This window comes from Oncorhynchus keta, chromosome 27, assembly GCF_023373465.1.
Source record: "Oncorhynchus keta strain PuntledgeMale-10-30-2019 chromosome 27, Oket_V2, whole genome shotgun sequence".
Lineage (NCBI taxonomy): Eukaryota > Metazoa > Chordata > Actinopteri > Salmoniformes > Salmonidae > Oncorhynchus > Oncorhynchus keta.
In genome coordinates, this window is record NC_068447.1 from 24,972,476 (window position 1) to 24,987,187 (window position 14,712).

Sequence of the window (14,712 nt, forward strand, 5' to 3'; positions counted from 1 at the left end):
TTCAGACTTATTTACACCAATCTTAGATTATACTGGTGGCGTCACCATATTTCTAATACATTAAAAATATATATATACAGTTGAAATCGGAAGTTTACAAACATTTAGGTTGGAGTCATTAAAACTTGCTTATTAAACCACTACAAACTTCTTGTTGACAAACTATAGTTTTGGCAAGTCGGTTAGGCCATCTACTTTGTGTATGACACAAGTCATTTTTCCAACAATTGTTTACAGACAGATTATTTCACTGTATCACAATTTCAGTGGGTCAGAAGTTTACATACAGTGGGGCAAAAAAGTATTTAGTCAGCCACCAATTGTGCAAGTTCTCCCACTTAAAAAGATGAGGCTTGTAATTTTCATCATAAGTAAAAAATCCAGAAAAATCACATTGTAGGATTTTTATGAATTTATTTGCAAATTATGGTGGAAAATAGTATTTGGTCAATAACAAAGGTTTATCTCAATACTTTGTTATATACCCTTTGTTGGCAATGACAGAGGTCAAACGATTTCTGTAAGTCTTCACAAGGTTTCCACACACTGTTGCTGGTATTTTGGCCCATTCCTCCATACAGATCTCCTCTAGAGCAGTGATGTTTTGGGGCTGTTGCTGGGCAACACGGACTTTCAACTCCCTCCAAAGATTTTCTATGGGGTTGAGATCTGGGGACTGGCTAGGCCACTCCAGGACCTTGAAATGCAGCGACCCCTTCATTAAAAACTTGGTTTTAAACGATTCTCTACAGATAGAATGGGGCTACATGCTTGGTCCCCTGTTGAACACACACCCACACCCTTTGTTTTTGAAACACACACACACTCCTGCTGCTCCGTCACACGCACACTCATGCACGCACCCTGATTTTCCGTGTCTTTTTCTTCGTGACAGACCGGGGTGATGTCGGGAAAGGACATTTTCCTATCGGTAAAGGGTGAGATATATTTTTAAAACCAGTGATTTAATTCCAAAATATTTAGTACATATGTTTTAAAGACGTGTTAGAATTAATGACCAAATTGTACTACTATTTAAACAAGCATCATTAGTGTTTTATGTAAAAACATTGGAGGCCTACAGTTGTACCGCACACTCACGCACCCGGATTTTCTGTCTTTTTTTCTTCGTTACAGACCGGATTGATGGCTGGAAAGGACATTTTCCCTTCGTTGAAGGGTGAGATACTGTTTTAAAACCATTGATTTAAGACCAAAATATATAGTACTAACTTTTTAAAGATATGTTCGAATTAATTACCAAATTGTAATACTATTTAAACATGCATCATTAGTGTTTTTATGTAAAAACATTGGAGACCTACAGTTGTACATTATTATTACAAACTTTATAACATACCATTGTAGGAAAGACTATAAATTGCTTCTGAGAATCTACGTCTAACAGTCGCTTCCCAATCCCCTATGTCCAGTAGCCTTAAGAAATATCTATTAGGAGGGATTCACTTATTCACATCTCTTTTTTAATCTGTCCTGGCAGCTAAATATTCGGGGCTGTGGGTTTGCGCTAAAGCTGTGGTAACAGTGTTAAAGTATATGCTCCACGTTCTGTCCCTAACTAGGGGGTGTTGAGACATGTAACCATTATAAAACAAAAAAAAAAATGTTCATTACACACCTATGCATTCTATATTATTAAGTAGGCTGTTGGTCTTTGAGGTCCGTTATGTCTATTTGCCTTTATACATCTCATTGACCTACTGTCAACTCCCTCAGTTGTAAACATCTACAATAATCATTAGACGTACGCGTCAGAGTTATCATACCCCGTGTCGGGGTTTGTACAGAGTTGGTTAAATCCGCTCTTTTGCTTCCCACTTACATGGCTAATAATCTCCAAGCTGCTCTAAGCGGTGTTGTTTGTGTGAATATTGTTTTCCATAAAGTTAATAACCCCCCTAAACCGAAATATGAAATTACCTCTTCCCCTATCGTTAAAGCGTGAGCTACATTTTTAAAACCAGTGATTTTAATTCAAAATATTTAGTACCTACATTTTAACACATGTTATAATCCAAAATGTTGACTATTTCTTACAGATAAAGGGTCCTGTTAGCCCCGACCTGTAACTGACAGTTAGACTTACAGGTTATGTCGTTGTCTTTTGTTTGAATTGTTTATGTGTCCGCTGTGCGGGGGAAATGATAATACACGCGGAACTATGTAGCTAATACTGTTGTAACGGGGATCCTTATTGTAGCAACACACTTTTGGAGGGAAGGCAATCCTGCGCTGCGTTAGCTAAATTTTCATGTCATCGGGTGTAGTTCATAAAGGTTGAAGAGTGTATGTTAGGATGAAGTGTGAATTCATGCCAGGAATAATAAGTGTGAAGTTTGATTTCCTCCCTTCTGTAATAAGCAGCCAATGAGGTATTTTTTCCTTTATTCATGTGTTTAATCTGAACCCGTTATAACACCGGTTAAACTGTTATGTATGTAAGCACTTCAGAGTTATACCAAGCTAATAAGTAACTCGTAAGATAAGGTTGTAAGAGTGTGCTTAACTGTATTTTTCATTTACTTTATAGTTCTCACGGAAGGGGATAATTCTCACTGAAACTACAGAATAAAGCCGCCAGTTAAAATCAAGGAACGGTTGTGCTCGTGGTTACTGAAGGGAGCTACAAGACCATTATCCGTTTCGAATTCCCCAACTCAAAGACGCTTGCCCGCTCCATCATAACTCTGTAAGTTTTCCCTCCCTGTGTAGATCAAACGTCCTGCCTGTAAATCCTGGGTATGCCCACATGATTCATTAATAAGATGTGTAGAAAACTGTTTAGCCATAGTTAAAGGCCTTTCATAAAGAGGCTGTCATGATTGCATGTGCCTCATGTTTAACACGTATTGCTTGTTACAGAATACTACTGTTGTACATTTAATATCCACTAGCAGATTTCGTTGCCTTTGCACAAATTCTGTCATGTTACTGTAGTCTTTTCAAAAGTCAATAAATATGTGTGTAGAGTGTACATGTTTGTTTCACTGTAGATCTGTTTAAGACCTCCTAGAAACACCTAATTTCATCCCAAAGCATTAATTAATAAACTGTGTAGAAGCTGTTTAGCCATAAGTAAAGGCCTTTCATAAAGTGGCTGTCATGATAAACCTGAATCTGAAAATACCTTTAGGATCTTTTCTTTGGGGTTCTAATCTCCCCAGGTGTACATGCACTGAAAATCCTTAGGCTGGAGCCATCTGGAAGCTCTGTGCCTGTACATATAAAGAGAACTAAATAGGAAACTAGGCTGAGAAACATTATTTAGATGGCTGTTTAATTGTTGTTTAAAGCCTGAAATGGACACAATGCCAAGGGACCTTGTTTCTAACACACACACACACACACACACACACACACACACATTCAGGTCTTAAAAATGGCTTGTTCTGGACATTTATAATGCCTTTGCCCCAGATCCATAACCCAGGACATTCCTGCTTAATAGATAACAACCATAAGGGAGATAAAGCTGGGGGTGGGGGACATACACGGTCCCAAAAGTTCAAACACTCAACCCCCACCCTCCCCAGTTCAACCAGCCCCCCTAGACATCAAGCACCATGACTACTTCAAAGCTTACCATAGAGATATAAAATAACACACACCCTCTAACACGGGACCACATGAACATTGGGGGACGGGCCGGAGGCCCATATTCAGACATGTACACATCATCATGACGTACGATCATCAATCAATCCTTTTGACCCGTGCCGTCTACTGTATTCTCTCTCAAGGCTGCTTTAAAGTGCTCTTTTAAAAGTTCTCTGTTTAGGATTGTCCGGGATCAATTCACTTACTTGGGAGTAAAAGTGACAAGGAAATATTCAAATTTGTTTCAGGAAAACTTTGTTGCTCTAGCAGACAGATTGAAACAATCTTTTACTTTTTGGAATTCGCTACCCCTTTCTCTTATCGGAAGGATTAATGTCATTAATATGAATGTGTTGCCCAAATTTTTATATTTATTTCAATGTTTACCCATTTTTATTCCAAAATCTTTTTTTTTTCACTGGATCAAACATTCATGCATTTTATTTGGGATGGCAAGGTACCACGGATTGGTAGAAAACATTTACAGAAGCCTAGGTCATTGGGGGGTTTAGCTCTACCAAATTTTCAGACATACTACTGGGCTGCAAATTTCAGACCCGTTCTGTACTGGCTGCAGACTGATCCTACTGGCCCTAGACCACTCTGGGTCCAGAGGGAGTCTGAATCGTGTAAACCTGCAGCATTTTCCTCTGTGCTGTGCTCGTCTCTCCCAGTGTCCCTAGGCAAAAGGTGTGTCAACCCAATTCTAAAGCAGTCTCTTAAAATGTGGAATCAGTTCTGTTTAGCCTTTAACCTCCGAGGCTTTTCTCTATCAGCCCAATCAATCAGAACATTTTATTTCCTCCATCTTTGAATGATGGGGCTTTTGGCATTTGGCACTCACTAGGCCTCTCCTCACTAGGCCTCTCCTCACTAGGCCTCTCCTCACTAGGCCTCTCCTCACTAGGCCTCTCCTCACTAGGCCTCTCCTCACTAGGCCTCCTCACTAGGCCTCTCCTCAGGCCTCTCCTCACTAGGCCTCTCCTCACTAGGCCTCTCCTCACTAGGCCTCTCCTCGCTAGGCCTCTCCTCACTAGGCCTCCTCACTCCTCACTAGGCCTCTCCTCACTAGGCCTCTCCCGCTAGGCCTCTCCTCCTCTCTCTCAGGCCTCTCCTCGCTAGGCCTCCTCGCTAGGCCCTCTAGGCCTCTCCTCGCTAGGCCTCTCCTCGCTAGGCCCTCTCCTCGCTAGGCCTCTCCTCTAGGCTCGCTAGGGCTAGGCCTCTCCTCGCTAGGCCTCTCCTCGCTAGGCCTCTCCTCGCTAGGCCTCTCCTCACTAGGCCTCTCCTCACTAGGCCTCTCCTCACTAGGCCTCTCCTCCTAGGCCTCTCCTCACTAGGCCTCTCCTCACTAGGCCTCTCCTCGCTAGGCCTCTCCTCACTAGGCCTCTCCTCGCTAGGCCTCTCCTCAGGCCTCTAGGCCTCTCCTCGCTAGGCCCTCGCTCCTCACTAGGCCTCTCCTCACTAGGCCTCTCCTCACTAGGCTCCTCTAGGCCTCTCCTCACTAGGCCTCCTCACTAGGCCTCTCCTCACTAGGCCTCTCCTCACTAGGCCTCTCCTCACTAGGCCTCTCCTCGCTAGGCCTCTCCTCCTAGGCCTCCTCGCTAGGCCTCTCCTCACTAGGCCTCTCCTCTAGGCTAGGCCTCTCCTCGCTAGGCCTCTCCTCACTAGGCCTCTCCTCACTAGGCCTCTCCTCACTAGGCCTCTCCTCGCTAGCCTCTCCCACTATTATTCTTTGAGCCCAATTATTCTTTGATACATTTGCCTCTTTTTCTCAGCTGCAGGAAAAGTTCAATCTCCCCAATCCCACTTTTTCCGCTATCTCCAGACTAGAAACTTTGTCAGGGCTAACACACCTGGATTTCCCAATAGGCCTGCGAATACAGCTATAGAGAGCATCTTGGAGCTGAACAAGCTTCCTAGGGGCGCAATTTCAGATGTATATGCAATCATTCATGACTTACAGAACCCTTCTTTGGTGCCTTTAAAGACTCGATGGGAAAAGGATTTGGGGGAAGAACTTGGGGAAGACGCCTGGGAATCTGTGCTGCACAGGGTGCACTCGTTCTCTTTTAGCACTAGACACAGCCTCATTCAATTCAAGGTGGTTCACTGTATCCACTGGTTGGGGGCCAAACTTGGAAGAATATTCTCTGATTTTGATCCTACCTGTGTCAGATGTAGAGTGGAACCAGCCACACTTTTGCATATGTTTTGGGGCTGTCATAAACGGTCAGGTTTATGGGAATTAATATTTAAATGTTTCTCTGATATGACACTGTTATAGATCCGTCTCCCCTTACAGCCCTTTTTGGAGTACTGCCCATGGGTACCCCCCTATCAAGAATCCAGTCGGACACTGTTGCTTATACAACTATTTTAGCTAGACGGCTAATACTACAGAACTGGAAGATGGCAGCTCCCCCATCTTATAAATATTGGGTGAGGGATGTGTTGTGCTCTCTGAAACTAGAAAAAATCCAATTCAATTCACGTGGGAACCCCAAACTGTTTGATGAGGCTTGGGCTCCATTCTGGTCTTACTTTAAACAGTCCATCCTCTGATGGCATTCCAATTAATGCTAAAATAAGTCTGTGACTTAAGGGTTGGAGGAGCCTCTCTCTGTGTTTTTGCTGGTGGGGGGGGCATTAAGGTCCATGTGCTTATTGATTGTGATCCGCAGATGCCTTGTTCATCTTGCTCGGGCAGAGACTGAAGTGTGAGCTTGTTTTTCCCAGTTATTTTTACACTTTGTTCACACCTACATGAATAATCATTATTTTAAAGCATTGTAAAAAAAAAAAAAAAAAACCTGTCCAGTGGATGGTCGGTCTGTGGCCATGACTCTCTGTGAGTGGTTGCATTTCTCCACCCTTATCTCTTGACTGTTTAGGTGTTTGCTCTGTCCCTGTACTATAGATTGCCCTCTGTAGCCTTCTGCCTGGTATGTTTTACTTGTCTTAAGTATGGTATCTTTAAAGCTATTTTTTTATTTGTATTTTTATTTGTATTTTTTTTCTAGTTGAGTATATTATTTATATTGCTTTGTCTTGTGTTGTGTGTGTGTGTGTGTGTGTGTGTGTGTGTGTGTAAAACTTAATAAACAGAGTTAAAAAAATAAAATAAAAACTGTAGACCTCAACAAGTCTGGTTCATCCTTGGGAGCAATTTCTAAACGCCTGAAGGTACCAAATTCATCTGTACAAACAATAGTACGCAAGTATAAATGATTAACTAATGTGCATGTCCAATAGCCTTCACAAGACCAGGCTAATGGTGCCTATAAATGATTAACTAATGTGCATGTCCAATATCCTTCACAAGAAAAGGCTAATGGTGCCTATAAATGATTAACTAATGTGCATGTCCAATATCCTTCACAAGACAAGGCTAATGGTGCCTATAAATGATTAACTAATGTGCATGTCCAATATCCTTCACAAGACCAGGCTAATGGTGCCTATAAATGATTAACTAATGTGCATGTCCAATAGCCTTCACAAGACCAGGCTAATGGTGCCTATAAATTATTAACTAATGTGCATGTCCAATATCCTTCACAAGAAAAGGCTAATGGTGCCTATAAATGATTAACTAATGTGCATGTCCAATATCCTTCACAAGACCAGGCTAATGGTAACTATCAATGATTAACTAATGTGCAAGCTAGCTTTATATTTTTACTGAGATACCAAAAATGCAGGTTGTTGATTAAATTTGACACTTCGCGGGCACCAGAGTTTGACATGTAGTTTGCAATGAATTGTGGGTCATATCAACCCATCAAGTGACCAAAGTTGTTCACTCGCTCCTTCAAGCTAAATCGAGGGCTGAGGGGGCAACGTTGGGATTTGGACCTTCTTAAAATGGTAATCAAACTGCATCCGGTTTCGATGGGGATACCACGAGGGAAAAACAACGTGTTTGGACTGCAGCAATTTCTTTTCTATGTTAGAACGGCCACTTGAATATCTGGTCAAATAATGGCTAATGTGTAAGAAATCAGTGAAGGAATGTGAACACTTCGGGAGAAAGGAGAGAATTAGGTCATAGTTACAGATTCCTAAACATGCTTGTATGAACTGCCTTAATTTTGCTGGACCCCGGGAAGAGTAGCTGCTGCGTTGGCAGCGAATGGGGATCCATAATAAATACTGTAATGAAACAAGCAAGGAGCAGGTCTGGAACACTCGACATTCTAGCCCGAAGTCAAGCGCGCTATCGACTGTGCAGCAAAAGCATGCTCTAGCGGTATTTTGTCGGTATCCGTGCTTATAAACCCAGTGTGGTTACAATACAAATATAGTTGTTGACAACTTTTAAAAAAGGTTTTTACTTTAGTTAATTAGGCAAGTCAGTTAAGAAGAAATTATTATTTTGAATGACGGCCTATAAACAGTGGGTTAAATGCCTTGTTCAGGAACAGAACGACATATGTTTATCTGGTCAGCTCGGGGATTCGGTTACTGACCCAACACTCTAACCTCTAGGCTACCTGCCGCTCCAAACAGAACACAGCAATGTAGAGGTTCAAATATGATGAAAACTAGGCCTAGACATTTTATACAACACAGTGGGCATATAATGTTAAAATCAGACTTACCCGATCCATTGTGGAGGCCACTGTTTCTTTGTATGATAAGAACTGTTCGACCCTAACTGTTCTCGTCAACAATGTCCTGTTGTCTTGTTCTTCTTTAAGGTTTTATGGCAGACTACACCTATTGCCTTATTGCTGCCACCTACTGGCGGGTGAACGAAGAATAAAAATATCCATCCAAATCGTTTATATTGTAGGTGAAGAATTCATGCAGGACTTCTCTCCATAATAGTGTCAAATCTTCATGAATATGTTCCATTATAAATCTACTGATGTCTTGCCACAGATTATTTACATGAATACCATAAAAAAAAGATGCAACACAGTTTAAAATCAAATCAAATTTTATTTGTCACATACACATGGTTAGCAGATGTTAATGCGAGTGTAGCGAAATGCTTGTGCTTCTAGTTCCGACAATGCAGTGATAACAATTGGAACAATTTAAATGTATCTATTTTTTTGTACTTCTTCATATAGTGGTTGGCAGGGTAATATGAATGAATAATTTATAATAAACTTCCTTATTAATTGTGTTAGTCAGTACGTATGTGTGAGACAACATATATAATGAATAAAACAATTCCAATAAGGCATGACATAAGGTATATAGAGAGATACAAAATCCTGTTGATACAAGGCAAGTATCGCTCTGTTGTTGAATGGACTAAAACAAAAACAAATCTTTACTGCTGTAAACCACCAAAAGTAGAAAAGGTATGATGATGACTAAAGTTTCACATAGAAGTGGGTCTTCTTAGGAAGTGTTTTATCAAATTGATCTTAAAAGTATTATTTAAGGTAGGAATGTCCAGACAATTCAGCCCACCATACTCATGTGTTCAATGCAACAGTTTCCTAATGTGATGGGTTCGGTTTCTCCACAGAAAGTTAAAAAACATCTGGTCTGTTGAAAGGGTTCTACATGAAACCCTAAAGAGTTCTACCTGGAACCAAAGAGGTTCTATCTGCAACCGAAAAGGGTTCTTCTATGGGGACAGCTGAAGAACCCTTTAAGGTTCTAGATAGCGCCTTTTTTCCAAAGAGTGTAGTGTTGTTATGCCCACTCCTCGACAACACTTCAACCGTCCAAATAAATTGTCATGGAGCATCACCATGGCGATGATGATTTGTGAGACATCATTGCAAAGACAATCCACAATAGTGACTTAATGACATTTGGAGTCCCTGACATTATTTTTTTAGCTTCTAACTATGGCTGCATCTGAAATGTCACCTGACAGTATGTAGGTAATAGGATGCCATTTCAGACACACTATGTGTCTATTCTAGTCTGATGGATGGATGTGGTAATAGATTGGTCTATTAACATGGTAATCTGTCTAGATACAATTATCACTTACCTGATTGGTTAATCCTGTGACCTCTTAACTTTAATACGTTCTCGCCTCAAACATGCAACTGTGTTGTACTACCATGTATTTGATTAGTAAAGTTTCCCAAATGAGCTGCTCCCTCCTGTCCAGTTATTATTAGTTATTCTATAGGTGATAAAACCTCAAATACTACAGATGGAATGTGATGATTGACACTGTGTACATTTATTGCTAGGCCTCTTAAATAAAGCTGATTACATTGTGATATTTAATACATGGAGAGTACTTCGTCTGGGCTAGAGTTGATTGATTGATTGATTGACTAACTCTGACTAACAACATTCAGGTCATGTCCTTTGCAGATGCCACATTCCTGACAAAAGTTTGTAAGTATAACAAATATCTGTAACCGAGTAAAAGGACAGTTAAAGTAAGAATTCAACATGTAAATGTTAATTCAGAGCCGTAACATACGTTTACAGATCGAATTTAACAGTTATGTTTCCTGCATTACTTTTCTTACAATCTTAACAGTTTACGTTTGGATTTTCTTACTCTAAAAATGTGTGGTTTAACAAGGGTTCTTCTAAGATCCTTAAAGTTCTTCAAAGAACCTTAGGGTTCTTGGCACTCAAAATGCCCCCCAAAAGGTTCTTCCAAGAACCCCATAGGAGGTGGGGTTCATCGAGAAACCTCTTTAGTTGGTGGGGGTTCTTGGAGGGTCTTATTTGCCCAACTGAAACACTTGGATTTGAATTTGAAAGGACAGAAGGTGCAGGGACTTAACTGACAAATGTAAAGATCTCAATGTAAGGTAAGGTTGGTCCATTGTATCATCTAAATGTATACTGTTTCATGATTATACCATCTCTTTTCATATTTGTGAAAATATTTCATAACAAAAAATTGACACAATTCAATGGATATCAATCAACAAAAAGATAACAATATTTAGTCTATAAGAATATGTTGAAGAATAGCTGTGTTGGGTGCAGATGACTGAACTGCTCACTTTTGTGTCTGTAGGTAAACAAGGAGGCAAACAAAGGTATGTCAATTGGTATTGGTGTTATGCAGATCACAATTACCATCCTCCTCCCTTACATCTTCAATGGATATCCCATAGGCCTCTACATTATGGACACGGTATGTATATGAAAAACATTATCAAAACAGGTTTTTTTTCATTCCCATTCACCACAAAAAACAAAGTATGAATACTGACATGTGCATCATTTGTTAATCTGTATAATGACTATTTTTGGGATTCACAGACTTCTCACTCCCTACACTTCTGATGAGTAAAACAGGAAACCTGTTAGATGACCATCCACTGTGAAATCATTCTATAGATACAGAGAACATCAACACATTAACATCAACAGGACAGAGGAAAACCCATTGGACTTGGGACTCTGCTGGGAGTTTTCCTCATATTTACAATGTTTTTCTGCTATGTCAATAAAATCAGAAAACACAGAACTAAAATACTGTATTTTTGTTATTGTTATGCATATTATTATTAATAATAACAGGGTGGGGGGAAGGGTAGTTATTTGAGAATCCATAAAAAAAGGGGTTATTTGAATTTATAGTGGTTTCCCCAGTTAATTTTTTAAAACCCTAAAGGATACTCCAGGAATCTTTTATTTTTAGAGTGTACGATCCTAACAATATGTATGGTCAACCATTTGGCAGCTATCTGTCTCCATAATAATTGTTACGTGGAGCGAACACAGGGTGAGAGCGGACTCAGATGCGGAAGTAGGGATGAATGAACCAAAATGTTTATTGTACACAGAGAGATATGGAGTGCAGAACCGGGGTAACTCAGATGAGTTGCAGAAAGACCCGAAGTGTAGAGTGAGGTTGGAGTTGACTGAGTTGAACAGGGTAAACCGGTCCTGAGGGGAATCCAAGGTGGTGGTGGTGAGTGAAATCCAGAGCAAGGTGGTAGTGTGGTGAGAAGTGGTACAGGAGACAGATACAGAGTGGTAACTGCAATGAGAGGACAAAATGGTGTGAGGCAGGGAAACAAGCACAGCAAGAGGATCTTGATAATGAACAAAAGGCTAGGATAATGACTGACTGAGCAGAGATTACGATCTGGCAGAGTGGAAGTGTATTTGAGTGAGTATTTGTAGAGGTGTTGATTTATGGAACGAGTTGCAGCTGATAGGGATCTGATCTGACTCCAACACACCTGTCTCCAGGTGTCTCCTCATGTTTTTTTGTCCAGCAGTTTAAACCGAACACAGGAATGTGGAGGATCAAAGATGATGAAAATTAGTCCTAGACATTTTATACAACACAGCAGACCTATACTGTTAAAAGGAACCCCGATTTACCGGAATTATCGTGGAAGCTATTGTTTCTTCAGTGTTTCTTACTCATCAAGACATGTGTAGGTGTACAGTTACTTTGTTGTCACAGTATTCAAATAAGGCTTAGGGGAGAATTCCAGTCTCAAGGCAGCAATTGACGCTCCCCAAGACCAGAGCAATCAAACATCTATTTAAATATCCAGCTCAATTACGTTATGACAACATAACTTCTCACATCTCATATAGGCTAATCTTACTTCAGAAAGTTCCTGGAGAAGATTTGACCAGATCTGTAAAAGTCGAGTAAAGTCAAGAAAACACATTCAACAACACCCCTTTCACTAAGAATCCTGTTGTCTGTAATCATCTACTTTTACCTGACAACAACTTGGAACAAAGTTCTAAACTCAGCAACAAAAAAATAAACATCCCTTTTTCAGGACACTGTCTTTCAAAGATAATTCGTAAAAATCGAAATAACTTCACAGATCTTCGCTGTAAAGGGTTTAACACTGTTTCCCATGCGTGTTCAATGAACCATAAACAATTAATAAGCATGCAACACTGGAACGGTCGTTAAGACACTAACAGCTTACAGACGGTAGGCAATTAAAGGTTACAGTTATGAAAACTTAGGACACTAAAGAGGCCTTTCTACTGACTCTGAAAAACACCAGAAGAAAGATGCCCAGGGTCCCTGCTCATCTGCTTGAACGTGCCTTAGGCATGCTGCAAGGAGGCATGAGGACTGCAGACCTGGCCAGGGAAATAAATTTCAATGTCCGTACTGTGAGATGCCTATGACAGCGCTACAGGGAGACAGGACGGCCAGCTGATCACCCTCGCAATGGCAGACCACGTGTAACAACACCTGCACAGGATCGGTACATCTGAAGTGCTTTAAAAGGCTGGTCATGGCTCACATCAACACCATTATCCCAGAAACGCTAGACCCACTCCAATTTGCATACTGCCCGAACAGATCCACAGATGATGCAATCTCTATTGCACTCCACACTGCCCTTTCCTACCTGGACAAAAGGAACACCTATATGAGAATGCTGTTCATTGACTACAGCTCAGCGTTCAACACCATAGTGCCTTCAAAGCTCATCAATAAGCTAAGGACCCTGGGACTAAGCACCCCCCTCTGCAACTGGATCCTGGGTAGGTAACAACACATCCGCCACCCCTCAGGGGTGCGTGATCAGTCCCCTCCTCTACTCACTGTTCACTCATGACTGCACTGCCAGGCAGGACTCCAACACCATCAAGTTTGCCGATGACACAACACTGGTAGGCCTGATCACCAAAAATGATGAGACAGTCTAAGGGAGGAGGTCAGAGACCTGGCCGTGTGGTACCAGGACAACAACCTCTCCCTCAATGTGATCAAGACAAAGGAGATGATTGTGGACTACAGGAAAAGGAGGACCAAGCACACCCCCATTCTCATCGACGGAGCTGTAGTGGAGCAGGTTGAGAGCTTCAAGTTCCTTGGTGTCCACATCACCAACAAACTAACATGGTCCAAGCACACCAAGTCAGTCGTGAAGAGGGAACGACAAAACCTCTTCCTCCTCAGGAGACTGAAAAGATTTGGCATGGGTCCTCAGATCCTCAAAAGGTTCTACAGCTGCACCATCGAGAGCATTGTTGCATCACTGCCTGGTGTGGCAACTGCTCGGCCTCCAACCGCAAGGCACTCCAGAGGGTAGTGCGTACTAGGGGGTAGTGCGTACAGAGGGTAGTGCATACGGCCAAGTACATAACTGGGGCCAAGCTTCCTGCCATCCAGGACCTCTATACCAGGATGTGTCAGAGGAAGGCACTAAAAATTGTCAAAGACTCCAGCCACCCCAGTCATAGATGGTTCTCTTTGCTACCGCACGGCAAGCGGTACCGGAGCGCCAAGTCTAGGTCTAAGAGGCTTCTAAACAGCTTCTACACTCAAGCCATAAGACTCTTGAACATCTAATTGAATGGCTACCCAGACTATTGCATTGCCCCCCCTTTTACACCGCTGCTACTCTGTTATTATCTATGCATAGTCACTTTAATAACTCTACCTACATGTACATATTACCTCAATTACCTCGACTAACCGGTGCCCCCGCACATTGACTCTGTACCGGTACCCCCTGTATATAGTCTCGCTAGTGTTATTTTTTACTACTGCTCTTTAATTACTTGTTACTTTTATTTCTTATTCTTATTCATGTTTTTTTAACTACATTGTTGGTTAGGGGCTTGTAAGTAAGCCTTTCACTGTAAGGTCTACTACACCTGTTGTATTCGGCACGTGACTAATAAAATGTGATGTGATCTCTTCAGGCCCTCCGCACCTCTCTGAATGCATTCAGTTGTACAACTGACGAGGTATGTCTTTCACAGACCACTGTAGTTCTCAGTCCACTGATTCCAACACTCACCTGTCCTTTCTCTACTGTGTCTCTTCGGTTTCTTGTGTCAGAGGTGGATATGGAGGCCTTCTTCCTGTTTTGTAAATGAAAGAATGAATGAACAGATGAATGGAAGAATCAATCAATCAATCAATAAAAATGTGTCAAGATCAATGATTAAAAAAACAGAATGTGAATAAGGGTAAATTCATCTCACTCACCTGAACCACATGAACCCAATGAGACAGAATATGAGAATCAGAACAACAACGATGATTCCAACAACTGCATTCATCAAAGACTTCGGTTCCCCAACAAACATAACAGGAGAACGGAGATTCTCGTAGCTTTTAACACTACAGTAGTAGCTGACTGCGTCCACACTGCTGATTTGGTCTAGGTAGAAGTAGTTATCTTGTCTGTTTGGGTTGGT

The 14,712-nt window shown here is 41.4% G+C and overlaps 1 protein-coding gene and 2 long non-coding RNA genes across 3 annotated transcripts in view; 2 read left to right on the forward strand and 1 right to left on the reverse strand.

The window, feature by feature from the left end:
• The window catches only part of LOC118360283 (cadherin-4-like), a 636,928-nt gene that overhangs the window by 399,842 nt on the left and 222,374 nt on the right, over positions 1 to 14,712 (reverse strand). The gene's annotated exons all lie outside the window — the stretch shown is intronic.
• Positions 7 to 3,170, forward strand: LOC127912501 (uncharacterized). The gene is made up of 3 exons (XR_008082956.1): positions 7 to 938; positions 1,138 to 1,180; positions 2,552 to 3,170. It is a non-coding gene; the product is annotated as an uncharacterized LOC127912501 (long non-coding RNA).
• On the forward strand, positions 7,204 to 11,018 carry LOC127912502 (uncharacterized). The gene is made up of 3 exons (XR_008082957.1): positions 7,204 to 10,367; positions 10,580 to 10,699; positions 10,828 to 11,018. It is a non-coding gene; the product is annotated as an uncharacterized LOC127912502 (long non-coding RNA).